Source organism: Myotis yumanensis, unplaced genomic scaffold (genome assembly GCF_028538775.1).
Source record: "Myotis yumanensis isolate MYYU_CA2020_CCGP unplaced genomic scaffold, mMyoYum1.0.hap1 SCAF_1, whole genome shotgun sequence".
Lineage (NCBI taxonomy): Eukaryota > Metazoa > Chordata > Mammalia > Chiroptera > Vespertilionidae > Myotis > Myotis yumanensis.
In genome coordinates this window covers 27108989-27119199 of record NW_027223752.1, presented here as the reverse complement: position 1 = coordinate 27119199, position 10211 = coordinate 27108989, and the positions used below count along the sequence as shown (strand labels likewise).

At 44.2% G+C, this 10211-nt stretch overlaps 1 pseudogene; it reads left to right on the top strand.

Moving 5' to 3' along the window:
* Positions 1-6329: 6329 nt before the first annotated feature.
* On the top strand, positions 6330-7903 carry LOC139011783 (F-box only protein 31 pseudogene; annotated as a pseudogene).
* The last annotated feature ends 2308 nt before the right edge of the window (positions 7904-10211 follow it).

Sequence of the window (10211 nt, the reverse complement as noted above, 5' to 3'; positions counted from 1 at the left end):
GCGTGCAGTAGGCAATTGATAAACGATTCTCATCATTGATGTTGCTATCTCCCTTCCTCTCTCTGAAACTAATAAAAAAAAAAAATAATAATCTGGCCGGCATGGCTCAGTGGGTGAGCATTGACCTATGAACCAGGAGTTCACGGTTCGATTCCCGGTCAGGCCACTTGGCGGGTTGTGGGCTTGATCCCCAGTGGGGGGTGTGCAGGAAGCAGCTGATTGATGATTCTCTCTCATCATTGATGTTTCTATATCTCCCTCTCTCTCCCTGACTCTCTAAAATTAATAAAAATGTATTTAAAAATATATAGATGAAAAGGCATAAAATTTAAAAAAGAAAAGAAATATATATAGTATTAAAAAAAGAAATGTTCTGCCCTAACCGGTTTGGCTCAGTGGATAGAGCGTCAGTCTGCGGACTCAAGGGTCCCAGGTTCGATTCCAGTCAAGGGCATGTACCTTGGTTTCGGGCACATCCCCAGTAGGGAGTGTGCAGGTGGTAGCTGATCAATGTTTCTCTCTCATCGATGTTTCTAATTCTCTATCCCTCTCCCTTCCTCTCTGTAAAAAATCAATAAAATATATTTTTTTAGAAAAGAAGTGTTCTGTTTCTCTCACACTTTTTGAACTAGTTACAGACATTTATTTATTTAAATATTTATCACATTGTATTTTAATCACCACTTTATCAGTCCCCATTAGATTGGGATTCCTTGAGAGCAGGGTCTGCCATGTTCACTTTGTTTTGAAGCAAGCACCACGTTATTGGCTAAATGAGAATGAACGGTATTTCTATTCCAGTGGTATGTATTTATCCATAATTGTGAGCATTAATCTCCAAATATTCTATAGTCTGATTTAATATCTTCAAATTTAAATAAGAAACTGATACGAAAGCTTTGATTTAGTTTGTGCTAAATCATTTTTTTAAATTGGTAGCATTGGGCATTTTATTATAAAAAGCTGATACTGATATACGTAAACTAATAACTTAAAATTCATTGTTCATTTACTTCATTTTTAAACTTAACCTTCTAGTAAATCTTTTTATTTCTTTCTGGTAAATCTTTAGCTTCATTTTTTTTTTTTTTTTTTTGGCTGCTCCCTTGTATGAGTGTTTAATAGCGTAATTTGTCGATGAGCATCTCTTCTTCCTTTATTGTTAGTAGGGCTTATATCTAGTATTAATGTTGCTTCCTGTTCTGTCATTTTGTAATGGCCACCCCTGTAACAGCCACCGCTGAAGGCCCTCTTCAACTGTAGTTCTAGGCTTCATATACAGGCAGCAAAGAATTAACAAAAATGTTTAGTAATTCTTACAGATTTTGTTAGACTGAATGACGTGTTTGCTTGAGGTTCCATGTGCTTCATGGCTCGCAAAACATAATGGCTTGCAAATCCTGCAGCAGCAATAGTCATTCCAACTGCTGCACTGCTCTAGCCATGGCTCCAGCTCTGCTCCCCTGCTTCCACTGAGAGTGTGGTTCAACCCAGCAATAAGCCGAAGCTACCACGCCTCTACAGAAAAGCAATATGGCCACCACTAGCAGGGACAAAATGTCCAGAACTAGTTGCAGATATTTAAAAATTGGGAGACTTAACGATTTTTATTTTAATAAAAATCTGGATTTCCAAATTCTTTTGAAAACCAGTAGAGCTGGGAACACTGGGCCAGTAGAATGTGTTCTCACAGAATGTAGTTTGCCATGTGGGAATGTGGGCCACAGTCCCCACCACTGCCAAATACATCCCAAACTGAGGGATTCAGTGGCCAATCATGGTTGCAATTGCACTGTTTTTCTTTCCTTTATTTTTTTTATAAGTATAGAGTGGAATCATCTTTTTAATGGCCACACTAGATGGGCATACCATTCTTTTTTTTTTTTAATATATTTTATTGATTTTTTACAGAGAGGAAGAGAGAGGGATAGAGAGTCAGAAACATCGATGAGAGAGAAACATCGACCAGCTGCCTCCTGCACATCCTCCACTGGGGGTGTGCCCGCAACCAACGTACATGCCCTTGACCGGAATCGAACCCGGGACCCCTCAGTCCGCAGGCCGACGCTCTATCCACTGAGCCAAACTGGTTTCGGCGCACTGTTTTTCTAATGATAGAAATAAAATGCTTCATATACCTATGATGGTCTCATAAGAAAACAAAAGACAGGTCAGGGGAACTTCATGACTTAAGAAAAATGGATGATGTTTTTGTTTAAAACCCAGGATTATTCTCATGTTTTTGTGGACCAATGTTCGCCAGAGTAAGACCACCGACTCCAATTAGGTCTTAAATAGCAAGCGAGGATTTATTGAAACTAGCCAGTGACTGCCTTGGACTTCTCTACGCAGAGAGCAAACCCAAACAGCAGCAGCAGCCTTGGGGTCAAGCCAGCTTTTATTTGCACAAACCACAAATATTCATCATAACCACCACAAATATCCATCATAACTGTTACAATGCTCTTCAAGCCACAGACATCCTTTTACAATACTCTATTCAGGGTTCTCACATACAGGTGTGCTGACCAGGAACTTCCAGGGCCATGCATGGCCACCCATCCTTAGCCATATCCTTGGTAACTTGGAACAGGTGACCTCAACCTTTGCTAAGTCTAAAATTTTTCCCACTGCTACTTTAAGTTTGCTTTAAGCCTAGTGCACTACAATGTTTAATCTATTTATTTTTATTATCATCTTGGCCTCCATAGACTCTTGAGTTTGCAGCTCCTGGGTATAAAAAAATAACATTGGAAGGTAATAAGTATCATGCTGGAGGAAGCCCAAGGTGCTTCCCCCCCCCCCCCCGCCCCCAAACCTTTATAATCCTTTAAAAAATATCTTTATTGTTGAAAGAATTACATATGTCCCCTTCCCCTCCCCCAATTAACACCCTCCAGCCTGCCCCCACCTTGCCGCCCCCTCCCCCCCAGGCTTTCACCACCAAATCATCCGTGTCCATGGGTTATGTATGTATGTATGTGTGTGTGTGTGTATATATATATATATATATATATATATATTTATATATAGTCTTTGGTTGCTTACCTCCCCTGCCTTTCCTCTGAGATTCCACACTCTGTTCAATGCTTCCATGTCTCTGGATCCTCTCTGTTCATCAGTTTATTTTGTTAATTATATTCCACATATGAGTGAAATCATGTGATACTTGTCTTTCTCTGACTGCTTATTTCATTTAGCATGATACTCTCCAGGTCCTTCCATGTTATCTCAAAGGGTAAGAGATTGTTCTTTTTCACTGCTGCATAGCATTCCATGGTATAAATGTACCACAGCTTTTTTAGCCACTCATCCACTGATGGGCACTTAAGCCAAGGTGCTTTGGAAATACCAGGGAGAGGTACTTGGCAAGACCTGGGGTTTCACAGGGTGCTTCCTGACCAAGATCATGTGCCATTAGTAGGTGAGGCCCAGGACAATGGTAGAGGTTTGGGTGGTGAGTGGCGTGGGAGAGCTGTGTCAACAGATGGAACAGTATGGGAAAAGGCTCAGAGATAGTGTAACGGGACAATCAAAGGGTCTGGGCTGCCTGTCACCACTTGAGCCAATTCAGCAGAGACAGGGTTGAATCATATATGAGCATTTATTCCTATAATGCCAGCAGTATGGGAGAGCAGCAGTTCATCCACAAAATCTGTTGTGCAGCCCCCTATAAGCCAATTGCTTATATGTGATAAAACAAAGATTACATTGGGAAGTAGGGATTACAGGCATGGAGAAGTAGGTGGCTGGGTGGGACTCCATTGTTTGGGCAACAACGTTGTTAATCTTTCCGTGATAATAGGCTGTTCTTGAGTGAGAATGGACCACATTTTAAGGCTGACTCCCTGGTCCAAGATTGACTCCCAGGTCTCAGGGGCATACAACTCCTAGCCCGGTCCGAATGTCCTTTCTTGAACCAACACAAGGCAATCATGGTTAACAGAGCACAATTAATATTTCCCACAACTATAACTAATCCCCCAATATTCTATTTTTTCCCCCTCTTACCATAGCAGCAGCCTCTGTCTCTCCTTTGATCTATTGACCTGCCTTTGACCTTCCTACACAGATTTCTTCCCAGGGCAGTGGTGTCTCTGGCTCTCAATCCTGGGAGAGAAAAGATGATTGAACCTCTTCACTAGCCGATCAATGCTTCCTAGCGCCACACACCAGCTGCACTCACATTCCTAGGTTCTCTTTGACCCACCAGACACATGTACCCTTAGAGACCATCCCTCAAAATCCCATCAGTACAGGATCCTAAAAGAAGAGTCTTTACACCCATTACCCAGTTACATACCAATAATAATATAGGGCTATTCTTCAGAGGAGGGACTGAGAATATTTTAGTGTTTAAATGATCGAAATCAGTGTCTGTGGCAGGTGGAATTTACACCCCTATATCAAATAAACCATCCTATATGTCTATTCCTGACAAAAAGCAAATCAAATTCCTCCCAGGGCACTAAGAGGACCCTCCAAAGGTGAGAGTGTTTCTCTGGTAGGAATCCAGAAAAGTGGCAAGAAGGAATCTAGCTGCTCTCTGCATGAGAATGGAAGCCTGTCTGAATGGGCAGGACCAGTCTCAGCCCATAGGAAAATTATGTTCATAGTGGGCACATCCTGTGAACTTTTTTTTTTTGAGGGCATCTACTCACCTAAGGAACTAGCAAGGTTAGTTACTTGAAAGTGAAGAACTCGAGTCCATCCTACCAGGGGCCTGAGAGATTTGGCAGAGGCTGGATGAAGGCTGAGGATAGGAGAGATTTCCCTTATGGAGTTCAAGGTCAAGTCAACCTAGAGTCAAGAACTCTGCTCTAAATATAATAAAATACCACTCATCACTCACTAGGATGGCTATAATACATTTTTTTAATAAAAAAAAAATTCATGAGAATGTTTAAAAATTGGATCCCTCATACATTGCTGGTGGGAATGTAAAATAGTTTGGCCACGTTGGAAAAGGTGTTTGGCATTTCCTCAACATGCTAAACATAGAGTTACCATATGACCCAGAAGTTCCACTTCTAGGTACATACCCAAAAGAAATGAAAACATGTTCACCCCAAAACTTGTACACAATGTTCACAGCAGCGTTATCCATAAGAGCCTCAAACTGGAAACAACCCAAGTATTCATCAACTGATGAATGGATAAACAAAGTGTGGTATACTCATACACTAGAACAGTGATGGCGAACCTTTTGAGCTCAGTGTGTCAGCATTTTGAAAAACACTAACTTAACTCTGGTGCCTTGTCACATATAGAAATTTTTTGATATTTGCAACCATAGTAAAACAAAGACTTATATTTTTGATATTTATTTTATATATTTAAATGCCATTTAATACTGTGCTGCTGTAAAAAAGAAGGAATTCTTACCATTTGCAACAGCATGGATGGAACTGGAGAGCATTATGCTAAGTGAAATAAGCCAGTCAATGAAGGAAAAATACCACATGATCTCACTCATTTATGGATAATAAAGACCATTATAAACTTATGAACAAAAATAGATACAGAGGCAGAGCAGCCTCCAACAGACTGTCAAACTACAGCGGGAAGGCCGGGGAGGGTTGGGGGGCAAAAGCGGGGGTGTGGTAAGAGATCAATCGAAGGAGTTGTATGCATGCATATAAGCATAACCAATGGACATAAGACACTGGGGGGTAGGGGAGGCCAGGGGATTGTCAAGGGCGGGGAAAGAAAAGGAGACATACGTAATACTCTTTGTAATACTTTAGGCAATAAAACAATTTAAAATAAATAAATAAATTTTAAAAAATGCCATTTAACAAAGAAAAATCAATCAAAAAAATGAGTTCGCCTGTCACCTCTGACACGCATGTCATAGGTTCGCCATCACTGCACTAGAATATAGCATACATAAAACTTTAAAATGTTATGCTAAGTGAAAGAAGCCAGTCACAAAAGACCAGATATTAAGACTGCATTTATGTGAAATGTAGGCATTTCCCTGGAGGCATATCCATACAGAACGCAGATTAGTGTCTGCCTGGGGCTAGGGCTAGGGTGGGAGGACAGGGAGGGAGAACTGGGAAAGAAAGTCTACTGTTAATGGGTATGGTTTTCTTTGGAAGGTGTTGCTAAAGTCCTACAATTGGCTCCTGTTGGGGGGGCGTGGCTAGGCCCTGGGGGGCGTGGCTGGACTCCCTGGGCGGGACCCTTCCAGCTTAAAGCCCTACCTCGTGGCCCACGCTCTGGTGGCTGTTACCCCGCAAGGCATGGAGGAGTGCGTTTGCCTCTGCGGCGTGGGCTCTTCGCGGGGATGCCGGTGTCTTCAGCAGCGTCAGGGCCCAGATGAGATGGCAGCGGCCGACAGCAAGGCCGCCCCGGCCCCGGCAGAAAAGCACGTCGAGGCGGACGCGGCAGCGCGGTGCTGTGTGGTGAGTGGAGGAATCTCGAGCCCCATGCCGGCCCCTCGGGCCCCGCACTGCTCGCTGCAGGACCTGCCGGTGGAGATTCTGGTGGAGATCTTCACCTCGCTCCCCGGCACCGACCTGCCCAGCTTGGCCCAGGCCTGCACCAAATTCCACCACATCCTGCACATCGACAGCATCTGGAGAAGGCGCTGCTGCGAGGAGTATGGCGTTTGTGAAAACTTGCAGAACCTGGAGACGATAGGTATGTCTTATCGAGAAGTCTATACGAAGCTGCTCCACCCCTACAGAAACATTTTGGGATTGTGGCAGCTAAGTAATGAGCTCTATGGGAGACTGCTGAATGTAGCAGTGGATGGCTTATTATGCATTACTGGTTGGACAAACGAGCCTTACCATAACCCCCATGTGGATGGCCCAATGCAATTCAAGCCCTCGTTTAGAATTCGCTTGACGGAGAGGAAATCAGCCATGGTGGCGTGCCTGGAAGGCCACAGCAGGCCCCACAGCTGCCACATGCAGATTCTGAAGGACAGGATCTCCATCAAGTGCCACCCGACACACCACTACATCATGTTTGGTTGTATCCGAGAGCGTGTACCTTGGTGGCGTAGGGAAGAAAGGGGGCTGGCGCTGGCACAGGCGCAGGAGTACAGACCTCAGCCTTACTGCCTGACCTACCGCCGCCTCTACCTCCCGCCGAGCCACCTGGACGACCTCATCAGGCCAGGCCTCTTCCAAGGCAACTACGATACCAATGGCCTAAAGATTGCCATGCTCAGCTTCCATGGGAAGTATGCCAGGGTCACGAAAATCACGGGAGATGCCAGCGCCGCTGCCTGGCAGGAGATGTTAGAGATCCACCTCATGCACCGCATCCAGCTGCCAGATGGCGAGTTCTTTCACAACTTCAACGAGCTCTCCCGCCTCGTCCAGGAGATTCATGAGCAGGTGATCCAGGAGCAGCAGCAGCAGCAGCAGCAAGAAGACGGGACTGAGGAAAGCGAGGGCCATGGCTGGCAGAGCCCTGCCCAGCCCAGCGTCGGGGAGTCCGGGGCTGCAGCTTTGGAGGAACCGCCTGTCCCGTTTGTTCTGCCTGTGGGCGTGCGCTCACGTGACCAGAACTACCCCCGAACCTGCAGGATGTATTTCTATGCCGTGGACACTGTTACCTTTTATGGCTCAGCCTACCCCAGGCGCTTCCCTGCAGTCTTCATCTGTTTGATGAGAACCACTTCGGATTCATCAGGTTGGAGTCGAGATGCGTCATCCTATACAGCAGAGTCCAGGAGACCTTCCAGAATGCGGAGGCACCATCCCCGCAGGCCTTCCTGGAGATGATCAAGAACTTTCAATCCGGAGTCCATGGAGTCCACGCGCCTCCCGGTTCCCGCCCTCTGTCCGTCTGCCCGCGCCGCAGCCGCAGCCGCGGTGGCCATCCCCTAATGCCCCAAGGGCTCCTTAGCGTTACCTTGGAGGCATTTCTGGCCAAAAGGTGAGAATGCCTTCAGCTCAACTCTTCAAAGCCCAGGTGTGCTGAATGGGTTTTTATTATGTAAATTCAGTCAAGAACCTGGAATACCTCCCTTATCTTGAGTTTTGGTGAAACCTCCTAATATTTTGGGGGATTGGGACTATTAAATAAACATGCTGTCTTGGGACTTGGTCTTTCTGCCTCTTTGCCAGAAGAGGACAGAAGCCCACCCAGGCCCAGCCTTCGATCTATTTTATGTCTGTCTTTCATTTTTCTGAATCCCCGATACACCTCCATTTATTTATTTATTTATTTTTATTTTTACTATTTTAAAATATATTTTATTGATTTTTTACAGAGAGTAGAAGGGAGAGGGATAATGAGCTAGAAACACCGTTGAGAGAGAAACATCGATCAACTGCCTGCACACTCCCCACTGGGGATGTGCCTGCAACCAAGGTAAATGCCCTTGACCAGAATCGAACTTGGGACCCTTGAGTCCGAAGGCTGATGCTCTATCCACTGAGCCAAACCGGTTAGGGCTTGAAACACCTCCATTTAAAGGAGCACTGTCGCCCCAAATCTGCTTTACTGCACACTTGTGTTGCGTTCCACACACTGTATGATAGCAGCTTTGCACAGTGCCCTGTTGCACATCCGGGCTCCTTGGGGGATGTTGGAGAGCCGGTTTCGGTCCAATCCCTGCAGGCCAGGCCAAGAGACCCCACCTGCCAGAGGGACCCTGCTCACTCCACAGATGAAGGAGAAGGACCACGGGAGGTTGGCTCCAGGGTGTGTCCAGCCTGTCTCACCCAGTCCCACCCTGCCAGCCACCTTCTAATTAATTTCCTTTCAGTGTTCCCGAATGCCAGGACACTAGTTTCCAGATAAAGCCAAACCATTTTCCAGAGCAGTTGATTCAGTTCATACTCCCACTCCCACACTTGATATGCTCATCTTGTAACATTTTACATCTGGTATGTAATGGTGGCATCAATTTTAATTTGTTTTTCCCTGATTACTAATGAGGGGAGCACTTTTGATTTCATCTTTAAATATACATTATTGATTTCAGAGAGGAAGGCAGGAGAGAGAGATAGGAACATCAATGATGAGAGAGAATCACTGATTGGCTTCCCCACACTGGGGATGGAGCCCGAAACCTGGGCATGTGCCCTGACTGGGAATTGAACCAGTGACCTCTCAGTTCCTGTGTTGACACTCAACCTCTGAGCCACGCCAGCTGGACTGATTTTCATTTTTTGTGAAGTTCCTGTTCAAGTATCTTGTTCATTTGTTTCTCAGTTAGATGTCTTTATGTTGTTTATTTGTGAGAATTCGTGTGGTTTGGAAACCAGTCCTTGATCTACAGCAAGTATCTTTTGATGAACAGAACATTTTAATTCCTAAGTAAGCAGACTTATGAATCATTTCTATTATGATTAGTGCTCTTTGTTTCTTGATTAAGAAATTCTTTCCTGTTCCAAGGTTTTGACTATGCTTTCCTGTTAGTATCTTGTAAACATTTTATAGTTTTTCCTTTTATACTTAGGTCAATTTCACCTGGAATTGACTATTGTGTATGATGTGAGATAGGTGTGCAATTTTAATTTTCCAACATAGATGCCTATTTTATCAGCACCATTCATGAACAAGTTTGTTCTTTTCTTACTGATTTGCAGGCCACCTCTGTTGTATAGCAAGTGTCCATACGTGTAGGTCTGTTTGGGGCCTCTTAATTCTGTTCCTCTTACAGCAACTCCTACCTTAACTTTATCCAATAATGTGTTTTGTCTTGGCCCTTTACTTTGAAAATCAGCTTATTAAGTCCTCCCCTCCCCCCAAAAATATAAGTAAGTAAATAAATAAAACAGTTTTCAGAATCAGTATACATCTCAGGATCTAATTGAAGGATCTTTCTTTTTCACCTGGAAGTGAAGGATGAAGAATGTAGATTCAGTTGCTGTTGAAAGTTGCCTTATTCTGGGGACATCAGTGTGACTGAAAACAAAAGTCAGAGAAGGACAGAGCCCAGGGAATCACTGAGAACAGAGTCAGACCATGTCTTTTGAGTTCCTTTTATCTCTGAGTGCTGCAGCTCTGTCAATCTGACTTGGAGTTTCTGTTGCTTGCAACCAAAAGCATCCTTACGCTATCTTAAATACAGACTCAAATGCAGAAGCAAGTAAAAAAGCCTCTTCATGAAAAGGAAAACAGCTATCCCCAAAACTATAAATTTCATTTTATAGGAAGGCAATATGTAATAATGATGATGGTTACAGCTAACATTTACTAAGCCATGTACTGTGCTAAGCAATGTACAGATAATATAT